Here is a 13,487-nt window from a genome sequence, read left to right as displayed (position 1 = left end):
GACTAGACTTAATGTCAGGGGAAAACCTTTACCTTTATTAAAACACATAGTTTGCTGTGAGAAATCCATCCACCTCCGACTCTTTCCCAGCTACTCTGAGGAGGATGACAGATGAAGTCATTGTTATGCTTATCAGAAAATCCAAATGCTTCAGCTCAGCAACTGCTGACTCTGCTAGACCACTGGTATAGCTTTTAGCCATTTCACTCCAAGTCTAAAAATGATAATGATATATGATGAATTAAAACCCCATATTCCTGAGTATAAAAAACTGAGAGGGGAAAAAAAGAAAACAAGAGAGGGGTTTTAGAGTTCTTATAATGAAGTCCTATCATCTATTCTAGCTGAATTACCCACACAGATAGCTTATCCATTAACTTAAAACTGATTAAGAAGTCTGTTGCATAAACCACAATGCAGTGATAACAAACCAGTTAGGATTTGTGTTGCTACAGGATTTATTTATGTATTTAATGTCTTCCATTCATTTCTGAGCTTCCTGCAAATGCAATTATCTTAAATGGGCCAGAGTCCTGATTAATTTAAATGACTGACTGCCTGATCCTTGTTTACTCAGCAATAAGTTCCACTTATTTAGATGGAGGTTACTTTTTAGTAAGGTTCATCATGGCAGAAGTTTACATTACCTCTGGGATTTCCGCTAAGCTTCATTAGTACACACTGAACCCATTTTTAAAAGCTTGTCATTAGGAATAGTTTTGTATGAATTAATTGGCACCCAACAGTGAAGGACTAGGTAATGCTTTTACAATGTAACTCAACTCAAACTTCCAGAGCTTGGAAGTTACATTATATTATGATTGTAATACTTACTTACTTACTTTACTTAGGCGATCCCTCATAGTTCGAGGATGATGGTCCTCCATCTTCGCTATCTTGGGGATGGATCTGTAGATGGCTGAAGAGACCTATTCTTGATCTGCATGTTCTCCGTCAGGGTTGGCTTGATGGACCTTCCTCTTGGCACGTTTCTCCCTTAAGCCCTCCAATCGTGCCTCTTCGAACTCCGTAGCACTGCTGGTCACAGCTTACCTCCAATTAGAGCGCTCAAGGGCCAGGGCTTCCCAGTTCTCAGTGTCTATGCCACAGTTTTTAAGGTTGGCTTTAAGCCCATCTTCAAATCTCTTTTCCTGCCCACCAACATTACGTTTCCCATTCTTGAGTTTGGAGTAGAGCAACTGCTTTGGGAGATGGTGATCGGGTATTCGGATAACGTGGCCAGTCCAGCGAAGTTGATGGCGTAGGAGCATCGCTTCAATGCTGGTGATCTTTGCTTCCTCAAGCACGCTGACATTTGTCCGCCTGTCTTCCCAAGAGATTTGCAGGATTTTTCTGAGGCAACGCTGATGGAAACGTTCCAGGAGTTGGGTGTGATGTCTGTAGACCATCCACGTTTTGCAGGCGTAGAGCAGGGCTGGGAGGACAATGGCTTTATAAACAAGCACCTTGGTATCTCTACAGATGTTCCGATCATCAAGCACTCTCTGCTTCATATGGAAAAATGCTACACTCGCAGAGCTCAGGCGGTGTTCGATTTCAGTGTCGATGTTGACTTTTGTGGAGAGGTGGCTGCCAAGGTAACGGAAGTGGTCAACATTTTCTAATGTTACACCATTAAGCTGTATTCCTGGCATTGCAGAATTGCACAATTATGTAATATCATAATTGTGATGTGATAGCTATCATAATTGTGAAGGATAGCTTAACTACTTTAGAGTCCATCATAGACCTCATCACATTGGGATATACTCAGTTTCTGAGACTCTTTGAACATGATTCCAAATGGGTTCTATCACATGACGTTTGCCCCATTTCATCAGGAATCTGCTGCAAAACATCACAGAAACAGAATAATTTCATACAGGATTCTAGTCATGTTTTTTGATTCGCTATGATATTATATGTTGCTGAGGTGCTGTTTTTACATGTGAATGTAAAATCAGTATGCATTCCATCACTGCACAGTATTAGATTTTTAATAAAGTGATGTAGGGAGGCTTTCAGACAGATTGGAGGAGCCAGCCTTCTGTAGTGTGATGAGTCAAAACACAGTATTTTCAGATTGTAAGAATCAAAGTAATTGGGTGTGATGGGGAGAGTATGCATCCCATCTGAATGCAGAATGTACCCATTTCTAAAAATAAATAAATACAGGATTCATACTGATATAAATAAGGACTTAAGTTTGCTAATAATGTTATACCTTTCAGAATAGAATGATTCCAGATTTAGTGACGCTTAAAATCAAAGAGCCTTAAGTTAGTCTTGACTTTAAGGTAAAACCACAACTTTTTAAAGCAGTCGATTCTACTAAAGAATAGTTCTTACCTTGACACTTTGTGAAATCTATCTCTTTACAGTTTTCATGTATACATTTCAGTCTTGTCCTCTCGAGCAAAAGAGAATAAGCCAGCTCCATTTTCTTTGGCACAGCATTTTAGATATTTGAAGGCATATTTGGCAACAACTCACACCTGTCAGCATATAAATTAAACCCTGGAATTGCTTCTCGGACATTGAGAATTAAGAAAACCAATCTGGAGTGAATTCAAGCAAGACCTTGGCACCATATGTTTTGGAAATTAAACATCTCATAAATGTATTTAACATTAATAATTTAGCACTGGCTATCTCAGTGAATAACATTTTACCATGCTATTACTTTTGCTTTCAGCTCGATCAGAGGGCCTGTCCAGATAGTACCTTTATTCCAGGAGCTCCCGTGTCAAAATGGAGGGTGGCCAAACGCTATCCCCTGAAAACATGGAGGCGTTTCCACAAAGCCCTAAAAACACGAGATTTTCAGTTACAAAAATATTCCGGTTCTGGCCAGAAAATGTGGATATTCTTATCTCTGTATGTTCCTACACTTGAAAAATACAGGATTTTTTGTGTTGGTTTGTTCCCAGGTTATACATGTCAGTTCCTGATTGGTTGTATCCTAAAAACATGGCAGTAGTTGACCAGAGGGTGAAAACTTTATCCTGGCAATAGAAACTTTGTCCCCCACACGTTTAACAAAGTTTCTGACACACAAACAAAGATTTTGCCATGTAATCAATTTTCCTCATGTTTTTATGATAAAAGCAATGAGGAACAGACAGGTATAACCCAGGAACATCACCCAGTTGTTCCCAGGCACAAGTATATGGCCAGACTTGTCTGCACGGATGGCCACGCAGTCTCTATAACTCAGGAACAGAACTTATTCACATCTTAAGTTTCTTTTAAAAAAAAAAGCCAAATTTTCCAGCAGACATCCCACAGTTGCCATCTTGGGGGCTGCAAAATCCCAGGACAAAGCAGCAAGTATGGACAATGGAGGCCAACAGGTCTGTATGTGAACTTCTTCTTAGGTCCCAGGGTTTTTTGGCCCTGACCAAAACTGGCAATTTGGTGCTGTCTGGAAGTGCCCTGAATTCTACAGTCAAGACTTGGAATAAAAATGTAATCATCAAATTTCAATTCAGTTTATTTTAAAACGGGGAAAATATGGAATTTAATAATCACTGTGACCAATATATCAACAGTTATGTGTTATCTTAAGAACTGTCAAATGTGTTATGGCTGTAGTTTTCATGGATTAGAACCTGCTTCATCTGTTGTGTGAAGTATTATCCAAAATTAGCAGGCATGTGGAGATTGTTGTAGTTGTAGTTGTAGTGGTGTAAAACTGTAATCAAAGAGGTCAAAACAAATACAGTAGAGTCTCACTTATCCAACATAAATGGGGCAGCAGAATGTTGGATAAGCGAAAATGTTGGATAATAAGGAGGAATTAAGGAAAAGCTTATTAAACATCAAATTACATTATGATTCTACAAATTAAGTACCAAAACATCATGTTTTACAACAAATTGACAGAAAAAGCAGTTAAATACACGATAACATTATGTAGTAATTACTGTATTTATGAATTTAACACCAAAACATCACAATGTATTGAAAACACTGATTGCTAAAACACTGGATACGAATAAATTGACTACAAATAAAGGCAGAATTGCATAAAATGGACACACAGTAACAACATTGTCAGAAGTTAATTCCGTAAAATGTTCAGTCCTTGCTGCCTAGAGAAACAGCTATGGATCCAGGCAGGAGGCAGACTGTATTGGATAATCCAGAACGTTGGATAAGCAAAGGTTTGATAAGCAAGACTCTACTGTGCTTCTTGGGATGAGAGCAATGACCAATCTCGATAAAATAGTGAAAAGTAGTGACATCACACTGGCAACAAAGGTCTGCATACTTAAAGCAATGGCATTCCCTATAGTAACCTATGGATGCGAGAGCTGAACCATAGGAAGGCTGAATGAAGGAAAATAGGCATTTCTGAACTGTGGTGTTAAAGGAAAATTCTAAGAATGCCTTGGACCGCATGAAGATCCAACCAGTCCATACTCCAGGAAATAATGCCCGACTGCTCACTGGAAGGAAGGATATCAGAGGCAAAGATGACTTTGATCACATAATGAGAAGACAGGAAAGCTTGGAGAAGATAATGATGCTGGAAAAAATGGAAGGAAAAAGGAAGAGTGGCCGACCAAGGGCAAGACGGATGGATGGTATCCTTGAAGTGACCTTGACCTTGACCTTGACCTTGAAGAAGCTGGGGGTGGTGGCCAACAGGGAGCTCTGGCTGTGGTCTGATCCATGAGGTCACAAAGAGTCTGAAGCGACTGAACAAATAAACAGCAGAAGAGCCAAAGTCAGATTTCCTTTATAGTTTAATGTTTGTCATCCACTGTAAGGAGACTTAATCAGAATCCTAGAGAACATAAGTTTTCAGCCTAAATTTTGACAGATGGTTAGAGGAAACTGTTTGCCATGTTGATAACAAAAGCATCCTAGCTGAGCTAATTATCATCTTTAGTGGGATAAGACTCTTTTTATTTGGGTTCAGGCCACATGTGACAATAATAAACAGATTAATAAATTGTAATTTGGTAGTTTCTTGCTGACCGATAATATATCATTTTACCAGAGTTTGGGGACTAAATTCACCCCCTGTGAAATCCTGCTTTGCTCTGGTTAATGCTCCCTTTTTTATTCTTCCCCTCCTTTCTTCTCAAAACACCAAATTTGAGTTGTATTTTTAGTCATGTATTTCCAATGCCTTAAAAAAATTCTTATTTTGATTATGTTATAAGATAGCTCTTGTCTGTAGTTATGAGAATGCACAGGAGGATATTTTGAATAAGGTGGGTGTATTATGTATACAGTAATAAATCTAAGTCTGGCAGTCTGTTTGCCTTGAGGTTTTCTTTTTCTTTATAACAGGAATCGGTGATGATATAAACAAGAGGGAAGTGTTGGCAATATTGGCTATTTAATTTTTCCAAATGGGCAGAGACAGTTCCACAAACACAAAAATAGATTTCCTGTTTGTTATATTAAATATGGCAACTATTCTGGGCTACAAGATTGCTGTATGCAAGAATTCAGGACATAAGAAAACATCCCTAAAGGTGCTGCAAAATTATCCCACACAAAACCATATTAGACTAAAAAGATGACTGGTAAGTCCATAATATGGTCCCCTGTAATCAATATTCATTAGAACATGGATGAGTAACTGTGCGCTGCATTCGCCCACCAGGAAACTTTGAAGAGACTTATGTCCATCATCACATCCTGTTCTTTTCCAGATTTTTTTTATAAAGACCTCTTTGGGGCCAAAAAATAGCTGGAGTGTGAAAAGGTAAAATTAGTATTTGATGACTTTTTTTACCCTTTGAGACCACTGCAATGCATTGGGGTTGTTGCTTGTACCCCATGGGTCCCGCACTAGATGAAAGACTATAAGTGTAGGACATGTCCTCATAACTTGAGATTTGCTGTGATGGGAATCAGACTCCTTCAAAAGTGCTTTCATCAAGCATGTGACCAGCCCCCTAAACCAGTGGTTCCCAACCTTTTTTTTTTTTTTTAACCAGGGATGACTTTGACAAGGGACCACTCTTCAACATCAGTACCAAAAGAGTTACGAATCAGATTTTGGTCAATTTTAGATTCATTTTGGTTATTTGGGATGTTGATCCAGAAAATTGTATTAGATAGACCACATCAGCTCTAGTTTCTGATACAGAACATATGACTTCCAGTAGTCGCCATCTGCTCGCCACAGAAATAATAATAATCTAGAGCTGATGTGGTCTATCCAATGCAATTTTCTGAATCAGCACCCCAAATAATCACAGGAACAAGTAAAAAAACGAAGACACCAAGCCCCCCCCCCCCCCCGCTTCCAGATGCCACATGGAACAGCTCCACTCAGGGGGAAGGAAGGAGAAGAAGTTGCAGCCAGAAGGCTTGTTGTGCCTTTCATGGGTAGTCAGCCTCTCCCCTCCAGACATCTCCTTTGCCTTGGCACTATAAGAGGGTTTCGCGAGACCAGTTGCTTTAGTTGCAACGGTGTAGTAACGGTGAGACTGTGCATCATATTTTAGTTCTTGGGGACCACTGATGGTCCATGGACCACAGGCTGGGAACCACTGCCCTAGAAGAGAAATAGACGTGATTTCATACTGAATTAGAGTCCTGGTCTACCTCACTCACTGTTGCATGCACTGATGGGTGGCAATTCTCCAGAGCTTCCAGCCCTACCTAGAAATGCTACAAATTGAACTCTGGATTTTCTGTTTACAAAGTAAGAGCTTTTGTCTCTGGGTTAGGGTTCTTTTCCCCTTGGTATATATCATACTGCAATTATGAAATCCATATCAGTACGACTGCTCAGCATGATGGGAGTTGTGAGTGAGATGTGAGAAGTCACTGAGGAGCACATTTAAACCAAATGCCATCATCATCCAAACCGCAAACACATTCTTACCAAAGACTGCACTTTTCATGACTTTTCACGACTTTTCACGAGTTTGTTACAAGATAGAGTAGAGTCTCACTTATCCAACATAAATGGGCCAACAGAATGTTGGATAAGTGAATATGTTGGATAATAAGGAGGGATTAAGGAAAAACCTATTAAACATCAAATTAGGTTATGATTTTACAAATTAAGCACCAAAACATCATGTTTAACAACAAATTTGACAGAAAAAGTAGTTCAATACACAGTCATGCTATGTAGTAATTACTGTATTTACGAATTTAGCACCAAAATATCACGATATATTGAAAACATTGACTACAAAAATATATTGGATAATCCAGAACGTTGGATAAGCGAGTGTTGGATAAGTGAGACTCTACTGTAGTTCTCCTACATTCATTTCCCCATTCTTTCTTTTAAATAAACAGAGCCCTCTTTCAAAATGCTGTCTATTTATATGAAGTGTTTATTAGCAAAAACAAAACCCCAGGGAGAGCAATTTACCACAGTTGATATTAGTGTAATGTTATTTCTGTGCACAAGGAAACAATGAGAAATAAAGCTTTATGTCAGAAGTCTATTTCGGCCCTTCTACACTGCCATATAAAATCCAGATTATCTTCTTTGAACTTGATAACATAGCAGTGTAGACTCATTTAATTCACTTCAAATAAAATAATGTGGATTACCTGCTTTGATAATCTAGATTATATGGCAGTTTAGAAGGGGCCTCAGAAATGTGTTTCCAAGAGTAGAGGGACATTTTCACTACTGTGAGAATCCACTTATTCTGTTTGCAAATATGAATATAAATCTATTGAAATTCAAATGTGTGAATTTTAAGTTGACAAATAGCTAGAAAATATTCTTTCCCTCTACATCTCAATCTTCATGAGCAAATGTCAACCCTTAGTCTAACAGCAATCATACATTCTGTGATCTCTCTCTTCCATCCCCTATCTATGGGAATGAGCAAAGTTTAAGTAGTATGGTAAGTCAGTTACATTAATTAAGCAAGATCTAATCCTCTTTCAGAATGCTGAAAACAAGCAAAATTATCCTTTGGGTAAAGTGTTAGAGTTGATTGACCAAAGTGATGCTACTCTAAACCCTTTGTTGCATAAGAAATTCAGTAACCATAGCGTCCATACTGGTAACCACACTGGTTATATTATTTTGCAACTTTTGCAACTGCTTGATTTTATTTTAAATAGGTGATATTAAAAGATTGGATATGGAAAACCAAATCTGAGTTTCCTCCTTTAAGTCAGCTTTCAGTTTCACAATTTTGGGAGTCTCTTTTATTGCATTCCTCAAAAGAGCAATTCACACCAGCATATTTCTGGATGAAGAGGCGGTCTGTGGGGGGAAATGAAGTAAATGGGTTTTTGTTTCTGGCTTCCAGGAATGTATTTCTATTTATTGCAGGGGACAAGGGAATAATTTAAATGTGCATTGGCATATAGCTTTGTTAATGAAATAAAAGGCTGCCAGTAAGGAGGAAACAAATCTTGGCTTAAATCTCCTGGATGTATGCAAAGGCCTCACTGAAGTCAAAGAGATGTTTGCATAATTGTACAGAAGGTCATGATCCAAATGATTCTGAAATATGTACAGGAAGAGGATTATTATGAGAGATCATAGCAAACGTCATTCTTGAGCATTGTGTTACAGTACTTGCCTGCTTTAATGTCATCACATTTAACGGAGAGCAAATACCCATGTCGTGCTCCTATTTATTAATCTTGATATCGCTACAACATTGTGCAATCCAATAACTAAAAAATTGTATTGTGGATCCTTGATAGCTACTGGGGTTTGGTTCCAAAATCCCTTATGGACACCAAAATCCATGGAGTCTCAAGTCCCATTATATACAATGGTGTAGTAAAATGATGTCCCTTCTATTAAATAGCAAACATCAATGTTTGTTTTCTGGAATTTTGGGGATAATAATAATAATTTTATTTCTTACCCATCTCTCCTCATGGCTTGAGGCAGTACAGAGGCCAGATATTCTCCAACCATGGATGGTTGAATCCATGGAAGCAAAATCTGTGGATACAGAGTGCTGATTGTATACTGATTTCAGTAGGGTTCTCAAGACTGTGCCAAGATTTATCTGAGCCTTGCTATAGGATACCATCATCCAACAAAGACAGCAGGTGAGCTCAAGCGCACAGTCATTGTGTACACATCCTTCTTTTAACACCCTCCTCTCTCATCTTAGCATGTGTCACTTAAGAAAATTAAGCTTCATATTAGAATTAAGTATGATATGTTTTGATTAGATAGTTGTGCTACATATGGGCTATGTCTATCTGACATGGCCCATATGTAGAGCCAGCTGTGGGATGTGGAGAGTTGGCACATCATTTTCAACTGCTTCAAATTACACTCATCCACATAGCTACAATGTTCTGGATCCAGAAGTGATGTTTTGATACCTTCTGGTGAGTTGTGTGTGTGTCTGCCTGTTTCTGGGTGGGGTAGTGGGGGATTGACAACTTTTATGCACTTTGGGTAGATGCATTTGTTCAAAGATTGGGAAACGGTTTTTGTGGAAATGTGAATCGGGAGAATTTCAAGGGCTCCATGGTTCCCCAATGAAACACTTGTTCAGATAGTCCCTGTCTCTGTTTTGAGGGAAGTGAATATCCACACCCTCTCCACCAAACCAGTTAATCTATATCTTAGATGCACACAATACAACATAACAAAAGTGACTCTGTATTATATAAGTATTAGAACTTACTTGTTCAGACATGGATATGTGGGGCCACTGATGTGGAGCAGCATGCTTAGTGAGCACAGAAGACTTTATGCAGAGAGCACAGGAATTTAAGGCATATACAGGAGTTACAACAGGAATTGAGGCAGATCCGTTTCTGTTAGTGGAGAGTTAACTTTTTAATCAAAGTAAATGTAGATCTTTCCCTATGATTTTTCATTATTTTAGAAAAACCACAATTTTCTTCTCTGACACATTTTCATCAGCCTTTCCCCACCTGTTTATGAGATAACATATGGTTTAAATCAGACCATCCTGTAGCCAAAATTCTTATACATTGATGTAGAAAAAGAGAAAATGGTGCATATGTCTTAAATAAAACTTAAGGTTTTTACAGCTTTCCAGTTCAAGGAGATGATGAGCCTTTCCTCATAATCACTTTTTAAAGCATAATAAATGAACATTTGTTTCCCATTTATTACTCATATCCTCCAAATCTATCTTCACAACTTCGGTTGTGGTTCATTTTGAAAGCATGTAAACAGAAGTGGACATGAGGAAGAACTAAGCTAAAACCTTCTAAGACTGTCCATGGGCCAATCTCTCTCAGCCTTATTACCTCATAGATATCTTGTAAGGAAAATAAATATAAGAAATATGTATAAGAAAGGGGGCATTTGCAGTGTAGAATGAATGCAGTTTGGCACCACTAACTGTCATGGTTCAATAATACTAAGGTGAAGTGGCAGCAACTCCCATGTTTTCATAGCATTGAGCCATTACAGTTGCAGTGGTGTCAAACTCATCAATTCTACGATGTAGATTCACCCGGACTTTTTTCACTATGTTAATGCAACAACTCCATGTTTAAACATTTTGCTATTAACCACGAAGGAATGTGTATTGCACCCATAATCATTTACAATCTGAGCAGAGTACTGACAAGGAATTTTCTTTAAGTATTTATTGATCAGAAAAAAAATCAATACTATTTAATCTTACAAGACTGTGCTTTCATCTTGCTTTTGATCAGATTTTACAATACCCTTAAAAGGTAAAGGTTTCTCCTGACGTTAAGTCCAGTCATGTCTGGCTCTGGGGGTTGGTGCTCATCTCCATTTCTAAGCCGAAGAGCTGGCGTTGTCCATAGACACCTCCAAGGTCATGTGGCCGGCATGACTGCATAGAGTGCTGTTACCTTCCTGCCAGAGCGGTACCTATTAATCTACTCACATTGGCATGTTTTCAAACTGGTAGGTTGGCAGAAGCTGGAGCTAATAGCGGGCGCTCACTCCGATCCCAGGATTTGAACCTGGGACCTTTTGGTCTGCAAGTTCAGCAGCTCGGTGCTTTAACACACTTCGCCACCAGGGCTCCTATACCATTACTTTATGATAAATGTTAATCAGCTATTGGACAACTACCTAAGCATGTAGCTTTTAAAGAAAAAACCGCTCTTAGAGATGGTGTCCTTTGAAACAGCAGTTGTTTTGCTGAAACTTTAAATGACCTCTTGTGGGTAGGAAGGGAATCTTGGGTAGATTTATTTAGTTTGGCAAAAAGACCTCTGATCTGATGAAGGAAACTGCAGAGTAGCACATCGAGGAGAAACAACATGTGATGATCCATTTTGAAGCTCTTTTTTGTCAAGGCATATTTAGAACTTCTGCACAAAGACCTACAGTTGAAATTTATGTAGTGGACAAACTGAATGCTCTCAGCATTGTTTTTCACTTCTACATTTTGTGGATGCTTTGTCCATCTTAACCGCCCTGAATGAACAGGTCCCAGGTTGAGCTTATTTGTCCCCCCTCTATCTGTACAACCTGCTGGATATGTTTTATTTATTTATTTACTGTACAGTAGAGTCTCACTTATCCAACATAAACGTGCCGGCAGAACACTGGATAAGCGAAAGTGTTAGATAATAAGGAGGGATTAAGGAAAAGCCTATTAAACATCAAATTAGGTTATGATTTTACAAATGAAGCACCAAAACATCATGTTAGACAACAAATTTGGCAGGAAAAGTAGTTCAATACGCAGTAATGCTATGTAGTAATTACTGTATTTATGAATTTAGCACCAAAATATCACGATATATTGAAAACATTGACTACAAAAATGTGTTGAATAATCCAGAACGTTGGATAAGCAAGTGAAACTCTACTGTACCGCTTTTCTCACCCCAGGGGTGGGGCGGGAGGCTTAAAGCAGTTTACAATATATTAATGGCAAAATTCAATGCCAAACATACATGTAAAAACCAAATCATAACATCAAACCATATATCAGTCTGTGATGGCAGTGTCCCATGTAGTATAACTTCCATAATGCTACAAAGCTATTCTAGATCAAGGGAACCATGGACAGAGTGCTTCTCAGAGCGCTGATGGAGGGGAAAAGGGTTAAGGAATGGCACTCTGTAGTGTACTTTGCCTAAGATTCTGCAGCCATGATTATTGGAAAGCTGAAATGTGCCCAGAAAAGTGTGACCAAGATGGTAAAAAGCTTGGAAGCATCAAGCCATGTATGTTTAGCCTGAAGAAGAGAAGGCTAAACAAGGACACAATAGCCATATTTTAATATTTAAAAGGTTATCACATTGAGGACGGTGCATACCTGTTTTCTGATATTCTAGAGACTAGGACATGGAGCAATGTATTCAAATGGCAGGAAAAGAGATTACACCTAAATATTGGGAAAAAATATCCTGGTGGAAAAAGCTGTTTGACTTTGAAATATGCTGCCTTGAATTATGGTGGAATGTCCTTCTCTGCAGATTTTTAAGCAGAGGCTGGATGGCCATCTGTCAGGGGTGCTTTAATTGCATTTTCTTGGATGGCCCTTGTTGTCTCTTTCAAGTCTATGCAGAGCCGGCCCTAGGTATTTTTCAAGTGTAGGCGAACAGAATTTTGGCGCCCCCCCCCCCAAACCAATCACTGAAAAATAAAAGCGTTGGATAAGCGAAAATGTTGGATAATAAGGAAGGATAAAGGAAAAGCCTATAAAACATCAAATTACATTATGATTTTGCAAATTAAGCACCAAAACATCATGTTTTACAACAAATAAATAGAAAAAGCAGTTCAATACATGGTAATGTTATGTAGGAATTACTATATTTGCGAATTTAGCACTAAACATTGAACAGGGATATAGGGCAGTGTGGACTTAGATAACCCAGATAGCCCTCAGTATAAAAAAAACCTCTAAAATCAGGACAATAAATAAAGAACAACACTCTGAAAACAGAAAAAATCCAGACAGTAAACAATCAGGGACAGCTAACTCCTCCCAAAAAAAGATTCTCCCAGGCAAGAAGAAGCCAGGCCTTGAAGCCACAGGGCCATTAAATGCTAATCAAGGTGATTAATTACAACATTCACACCTGCTTCAAAGAAAAGTTCTTTCTCCCACTCTGGACCTTCTACAGATATATAAACCCCACATACTTAGCTTCCAAGTTCCCACAGACCTCACAATCTCTGAAGGCCCCAAAGGTGGGCTCGCGTGGTGCGAAGGTGGGTCCGCGCCGGCTGGAAGGCACGAAAGAGAAGGAGGTGGAGAGTGGTGCCCTCCTCCCAGGACGATGGTGCCCCCGGGACGATGGCGCCACAGGCAAGTGCCTATTTCGCCTTATGGTTGGACCGCCTCTGAGTCTATGATTCCATTATTCTAATACTGGCAGCAGCTCTGAGCTCACAACCCACTTAACATTTCACAGTTCTTACTATAACATGCATGTACCCATATGTGGGTAGTTATATAAGATCCAGTCCACATAACCACCTTCTTCAGAGATTTGGACAATTAAATGAATGTGTGAAGGACAGTGAGTCATCTTGATTGGAAAAGTGTTGTGTGGCTCCTCTCCCACATGTCTGCCATCTGTATACAGGC

This window comes from Anolis carolinensis, chromosome 3 (assembly GCF_035594765.1).
Source record: "Anolis carolinensis isolate JA03-04 chromosome 3, rAnoCar3.1.pri, whole genome shotgun sequence".
Lineage (NCBI taxonomy): Eukaryota > Metazoa > Chordata > Lepidosauria > Squamata > Dactyloidae > Anolis > Anolis carolinensis.
Note: the sequence above shows the minus strand (reverse complement) of the source record.